Below are 7,967 nucleotides of genomic sequence, written 5' to 3'. Positions count from 1 at the left end.
GAAGCGACGATCGAAGAAAAACGGTTAAGCAAGCCAAGGACTTCGCTAACTTCCATTCCTCAGTATTAAAGTCCTTCCATTCATGAGCACTGTCTAAAATTTTCTTCCGGTTTATCTCTGAAAAGATTGCAACCTTTTCGTCTGCAGTTGGCTCAACATGAATTACACAGGAGCCAAGGAGCTTCCATGACGACCTAGGCTCGGACATGACACGTTGTTGTTTGTTGTTATTTCGCGACGTCATAAACGAGTACAATACTGTACATTCATTATATCCACCATCCACTAAACTGCCTTAAAAAAAAAAAAAAAATCGAACCCACGACCTTCAAAAAATAGAAATAAATTTAAAAAATTTAAAAAAAAACTTGCCCCGTGTGGGAATCGAACCCACGATCGCTGAGTTTACTACTCCTGATCCAGCATGACTAAACGGAGGGAGGTAAACCGCGGCCCCTAAACCATATATGCGATAAACCTAGTACCACACCAAGTACCAGTTAGTCAACTCTGATCCTACTAGAAAAAATTCTTTGTATATATACACTACAGGTTACTATTACGCCTGGTCATGGTGTCAAAAATGGGCCGTGGCCAAGAGGGTTTATTTTTTGTCTAATAAAGGGAGAATTAAATTTATAATCGACTTTTGATTGTTACCATCTCCATAACTTACGCACTTTTTTTTAAATAGACAAAGATGTTTGAAAAATTTATTATGCAAATTAGAAAAAAATAGACTAATCATGTTACGGGAAACTTGATGGTTGTGTGTTCAATTCCCACACGAACCTGTAGACCTCTGACAATGGTAGCGGAAGGCTATACCAAAGCTTCGCATTTTTTCGGGCATAATGTCTAGACAGGATTGTTCATTCATATTAAAATTAGCGTTTTGATGGTGTTTTTGAATAGTGTTTTCATCCAATTGCAATTTATATATTTTATATGAGAAGAATCTATGAATATTCATCTTTCCGTTTACTGGGAAGAATGAACAACAAGATATTTGATTGGTTAACAGCCGAAATGGCAATTTAAACGAAGTCACTAAAAAGAGGTCAAAATGCAGCCTCTACGCGTGGTGGGCGGTCAACATAGCACCAATAGAAAAGTGAAAAATGACGGTGCCCTTTTTCAAGCAATGCAGTTGAAACAAATACTAAAGCATTCAGAAAAGAATTGCCTTCCAAATGCAGAAGGGAATACAAAAATCCGACAAGTATTTGCCAGACTCGACTGTGGAAAGGCAAAAAATGACCTAAAAACAGCTAATGTCAGCGTGAAACACTTTTGCTAGGCTATTCTCGTATACTATAATGTTGCAAGAAGAACCATTTCGTATTATTTGGAGCTTTTTTGATTTGTCAATATGTATGGCTGATAATTTTACTTTATTTTGTCAGGTCGAGGTGATTTCACTTTATTTGACAATAGACTGATATTATTTCCACTCACAATAGTGTAGTCGCAATATTAATAATACAAAGGTGAAAGTTAAAAAGGGGACAAAAGCAAAAATCTCTTGATTGATTTTAAATGTAGTGTACAGTACTTGCAAAAAGACTAAATTAATCATTGTTTTAAGTTTGAATGTCGTGTTGTTAATAATAATAATAATAACAATAATATGCCTATTAATAATAATAATAATAATAATAATAATAATAATAATATGCCTTAATAATATAATATGCATAATAATAATAATAATAATAATAATAATAATAATAATAATAATAATAAAGATTTGTAAAGCGAAAACATCTTCACTTACATAGGTGCTGGGCAATGTCAAACAAGCAGTAGAGAAAAAAACAAGATACATATCACAAGAAGAAAATGTAACAAGACTCATCATTTTATTACTTTACCTTCTCCTTTTTTAACTACAGTTATACCAATGTCTTTCTTTATTTACTTTTCTTTTCTTTCTCTTTCTTACACTTTCCTTTTTTGTCATACGTTTCCTTATCTGTTTCCTATTCTTTCTTATGTTTCCTTTTGTTTCTGTTTCATTTTCAGTTTTAGTCTCTCCTTTTCTTTCTTATGCTTCCTTTCCATTCCATTTCTTTCTTATGTCGTTTTTTCTTATTTTCCTTTTCTGTCTTACGATTTCCATTTCTTTTCCTTTTATCTTTTTCTTTCCCCCTTTCTTTCGTATTTGTAGTGAAAATCAGGGCCCCCGTGACCTTTTTCAGGGACAAACGTTTCTCTATTGATTTAGCATCACTAGATAAACCAAAATGAACGGGCGGGCGTGGGGAACCCTCCAGAAAAATGGCGGAACGTTCTCTAAAGTCAGATAAGCTTCTCTTAGCAGACCTTAGCATATGATCATATATTTTTTTCGACAGTATGCAATTTTGTTCTTTGAGATTAGAATGACTTTGTTCTTTTTTTGTTTGTTTTTGTATTGTTTTTTTTTTAATTAGAAGAAATGTAAACCCCAAATATAATGCAAATATTTATAAGAGTGTGTCCCCTCACTCACAGTTATTAATTTTCCTATCTGTTTTCCATTTTTTCTCTCGGTTTATAAAATACTCATTCGGTGACCATCATTAGATTTTTGCTAATTAAAGCTTGATTTCCGCTCCTTTGCATATTTCCCTGCGATATACAACATTTTTAACACTTCAAATTTATTATTTGTCGTATTAAATAACATGGTAGGCCCAAAAAATAAAAATAAAGCAACATTTTTTCTTATGAAATTTCCTTTTTTCGTAGCGGTGAGTGTGCTAATTGGCCAAATATACGGTAAATTTGTTTTATTCGAATCATCATTTTAGACAAGGTACTAAAAAGTCTGCCATATCTACGACCATACTACATCTGAAGATCGAGAATATAGAAGTTGTTAATAGTTTAAATGATTTTTTGTTCTAGAGTGGATTTTTGATATGCCATTAATAATAGAATCAACATTAAAATCGATCTTTGCGTGTATGCTGTAACCATGGCTGTAAATTGTGATTGTTACAGCATGCACGCAAAGATCGTACGCGGCGGATACCCTACGTGGTGGATACCCTACGCGGCGCTATTTAAATGGTCTTTTGTTACTTTTTCGCCAGTGACGTCATTGTAAAATCGTATATAATCGCCTATAACTTCATAAAAAATAGCCAAAAAAGATTTTAAGGTTGATTCTATTATTAATGGCATATCAAAAATCCTCTCTAGAACAAAAAATCATTTTGCTAGTTCTCTTTTAATATTCTACGACGCGACTGCCCCCGATGCAAACATCGCGTCTGCGTTTGATTCACACAGACCCGACGCGACAACAAAATAAATAAGGCCACTGTAACATCAATTTATATCATGAAGTGTACCGTATTTAAATGGCATTCAATCACCTAAAGTACTGTATAAACCAAGCTTTTTTTTAAATTTATTTTGTTTTCTGAAATTCATGTACAGTGTTTGTACTGTACTATCCTAAAAAGAAGCCTTGCTATCTTGAAAAGAAGCCCATGGGCTTCTTTTCGGAGATGGGCTTCTTCTCAAGGCTATTTTGCAAACTAAAAATGGGGACTTCAATTCGAGATTGTCTACATCTTGAGATTAAGCCCACTGGGCTTCAATTTGAGGTTTTACTCAATGCATTAGAAATGTTAATTTGTAGATTTCAACATTATGATGCCCTTTTAAGGCTTTCCCTCATTCCGTGTAAGATTTTCATCAATAATTACTCCGAAGTACTAGCATCGTCCTCGCGCAAATAATCTCCCCTTTTGAATAAGCGCTCCTAAGTAGCACCGCTATTGCAGGTGTTCTTATATTTTATACATTAATCCTTAGATGGGCACCGCTATTGCATTACGAGCCCGCTACTGCAGGTGTTGTTATATTCTATATATTAATCCTTAGATGGACACTGCTATTGCATTATGGGCACCACTACTGCAGGTGTTGTTATATTTTATATATTAATCCTTAAATGGGTCCTGCTACTGAATTATAAGCACCGCCGCTACTGCAGGTGTTGTTATATTTTATACATTAATCCTTAGATGGACACTGCTATTGCATTATGGGCACCACTACTGCAGGTGTTGTTATATTTTATATATTAATCCTTAGATGGGCACTGCTATTGCATTATGGGCACCGCTATTGCAGGTGTTGTTATATTTTATATATTAATCCTTAGATGTGCACTGCTATTGCATTATAAGCACCGCTACTGCAGGTGTTGTTATATTTTATATATTAATCCTTAGATGTGCACTGCTATTGCATTACGGGCCCGCTACTGCAGGTGTTGTTATATTCTATATATTAATCCTTAGATGGGCCGCTATTGCATTATGGGCACCGCTACTGCAGGTGTTGTTATATTTTATATATTAATCCTTAGATGTGCACTGCTATTGCATTATAAGCACCGCTACTGCAGGTGTTGTTATATTCTATATATTAATCCTTAGATGGGTCCTGCTATTGCATTATGGGCACCACTACTGCAGGGGTTGTTATATTTTATACATTAATCCTTAGATGGGTCCTTATACTGTAGGCACTTTCAGTATTATTTCATTGATTTTCAAAGTGGTACAGTTTAAACATAACAAAAACATATACAATATAAAGAAATGTTTAACAAAAAATAAAAAGAATATGGGCACCACTACTGCAGGTGTTGTTATATCTTATACATTAATCCTTAGATGGGCACCGCTATTGCATTAATGGCACCACTACTGCAGGTGTTGTTATATATACATTAATCCTAGATGGGCACCACTACTGCAGTTATGGGCACCACTGCTGCAGGTGTTGTTATATTTTATATATTAAATCCTTAGATGGGCACCGCTATTGCATTATGGGCACCGCTACTGCAGGTGTTGTTATATTCTATACAATTAATGTCGAAACATTGAATCCCAACACGATGGCGTGTATTTCAATACTTGGAGTATGTATTATACTTTCTTATCTGAGATTAATCAGTGGACCTTTCGGTTTTTACAAAAGAAGTTACATTAAAAAAAATATAAAAGCACAAGCACAGGTAAATAAATACAAAGTAGATACAGAAATACAGACTTATTTTTCTGTACAGTACTATAATAGGCCAAAACGTACACACGCACATCTAGGCCTAGGTAAACACAATCAAAAAAGAGAAATATTGAGAAGAGGGAAAAAAAAAAAAAAAAAAAAAAAAAAAAAAAATATATATAAAAAAACAAAAAAAAAACAAAACAAATAAATAAATAAATGAAAAAAATAAATTAAATAAATAAATAAATAAAATTCAACGTCTAGTGAAATGAATATTCAATTTCTATTGCTACTTAATTATTCATGACCTGTAGTAGTGTCACCCAAACGCTTACCGCACAGAAACAAAAAAAAAGAAACAAGGAGATTGCGCCCTCTATAGTTTATTTATTTGATCACAATTTCGTCGGCGGCGCGCGGCGGCGGAAATTGAACAAATAAACAAACAAACAAACAGTAATACCGATAGACTACCAGCGGACACAGCAGAAGAAGTACTTATGTAGGCCTGCCTGCATTTAAGGTATGAAATGAAAATATACTACAGTACTACCTTGGGAGGAAGTATAAATGCTGCTTTACTGGGCCCTAGTAACCAGGCCTAGGCTAACTAGGTAGTAGGAGGGCCTAGGCTAGGTAGGCCTATATCAAATTAGGGAGCTTTCGATTTGCGCGACGACGCGAGAACGGAATCAGTCATGCGTGTCCATCTTACCGGACATCTACATGTACTGTATGTTCTCTGCATACCGTCGCACACATCACGAACTAACACAATCAAAGTGGATTGTGTTAGTTCGCGCTGTTGTTGTTAAGAAGGACTTTTTGTGTGGTAAAGAATACAAATCTACTTTGATTGTGTTAGTTTGTGATGTGAGCGCCGCCGACGATACGTACTACTACATAGATTTGGCCAAATTGTGTCCTAGAGTCCACGCGATGAGGAGAACTTAATGTTTTCGCAATCGATGATGACATACATACGCCCTTAGTGACTGCCAAACTGCCTTCCATACGAACAAGTATTAAAAATAACATTGATGATAGTAATAAGTCCAGGAAGTAGGCCTAATTCGCTAAACAATGAGCGTCTGTGAGTTATTATAATTTGTTTGCAAGAAAGCGGACCATAATTTATTGTTAGTATTGGATTTCAATTTTCGGAACATTAATTGGGTGGAGAAAGTTGCAAAGGGATGGAGTACCAATCCTGCAGTTCATTTTTTTTAATTGTCTTGAAAAACATTAAAAGATTACTTGCATCAACTGGTTAAAGATAGCACTCACCACAGAGGGCATGACACTTCTAGTTTATTAGACCTCGTTCTCACTAAATTTCCAGAGGTATGTTCTGAAGTCTGTTCCTTTAATCCACTGGGCAAAAGTGACCACACTATTCTTGGGTTTGAAGTCCTTGATGTGTTTGGGGCTGGAGTAGAACTATTAAAAAACTTTTATAAGGGAGACTACAAGGGCATGCGATCATATCTGGATGGTATCGATTGGAATAATGTTATAGGTAATCTTGAGGCATAAGAAGCATGGTCATATTTAGAGAAATCTCTCCATTATTGCCTCAACATGTTTGTTTCAACAAGAAAGTGTTCAAACCAAAAGAAAAATCTAAAGCCCCTATGGTTAAGTCCTGAGTCTATGGGCAAAATAAAAATCAAACACACCACATGGAATAAATACTCCGCCACCAAAGATTCTGACGATTGGTCAAAATATGTACTGGCAAGAAATGCAGCAACTGCGAGTTGCAGAGTTGATAAGGTAAAGTTTGAATCTAAATTTAACCCAAAGAGCTTCTGGAAATATGTCCAGAGTAAAACAAATTTTAAACCATCAATCCCGAATACTGTATTATCAGCAACGAAGGCACAGTGGCAAATATCGACAGCGATAAAGCCGAGATGTTCAACAATTACTTCAAAAGTGTTTTCACTAGTGAGAATTTGAACAACATGCCTAGCTTACCCCAGTTGCAAATGGAGCAACAATGGACCAAGTGACTTTTATCGAAGATAACATAAAAAAATATCCTGGATGCACTGAAGATAGACAAAGCCCCAGGTTTTGATGGTGTTCACCCTTGTATTCTCCGTGAAGCATTTCAGAGCCTTGCAAAAGCATTCTATTGTATTTAACAAATTATTTATTGCTGGAATTGTTTCTGACTCCTGGAAAATTGCTAAGATAGGGATCTAAATCCTCTGTTTCAAACTATAGACCAATTAGTTTGTTATCTATTGTGGGTAAAACGGTGGAGAAAATAGTTTGTGATTAAATGGTGCAGTACATGGAAGATCCAAAACTACCTGCAGACACCCAACATGGTTTTCGCAGTAAGAGATTTTGCACCACCCAACTTCTAAGTGTTATGGAATGCTGGACTGATCTCCTTGATAAGGGCAGCTCCATTGTTTGCATTTACGTAGATTACAGCAAGGTCTTTGACAGCGTACCTCACCACAGGTTACTGAACAAACTTCAGGCGTACCAGTTTCCAGGGTCATTTGTTGAATGATGACTACATGTCTAACAGAATCCAGTGGGTGTTGGTAAATGGTTATTTATCTAAAACCGCTCCTATACACCATTTACGCGAAAATTTGAAATGAAAATTTGCGATAACCTGGCAACTATCACTGGGGGACTTTTAGAGTCCTAGAATTTCATGGATTATATCAACGATGAAACTAAATTACTGACGAGTACAAATTATTTTAAAATGGAAAACACTAAATATTTACATTAAAAATAAGTCTGTCTTAAAAAGCTATTTCAATGTTTACATACAGTAATTACAGTAATTAGCAATATCGTATTTGTTGTCTACTGCTGTTATAGCAAAGGTCTAGCAGCGCTATCCGCTGTGTGGTGCTCTATTCATAACTAGCCAGCTGCTCAGGCTAGGCCGCTGGAAGTCCTCCAGTGAGTTGCGC

Source organism: Anneissia japonica, unplaced genomic scaffold, assembly GCF_011630105.1.
Source record: "Anneissia japonica isolate Jap-2015-1 unplaced genomic scaffold, ASM1163010v1 scaffold2392_len1475705_cov187, whole genome shotgun sequence".
In the NCBI taxonomy this organism is placed as follows: Eukaryota; Metazoa; Echinodermata; class Crinoidea; order Comatulida; family Comatulidae; genus Anneissia; species Anneissia japonica.
This window is presented reverse-complemented; position numbering follows the sequence as displayed.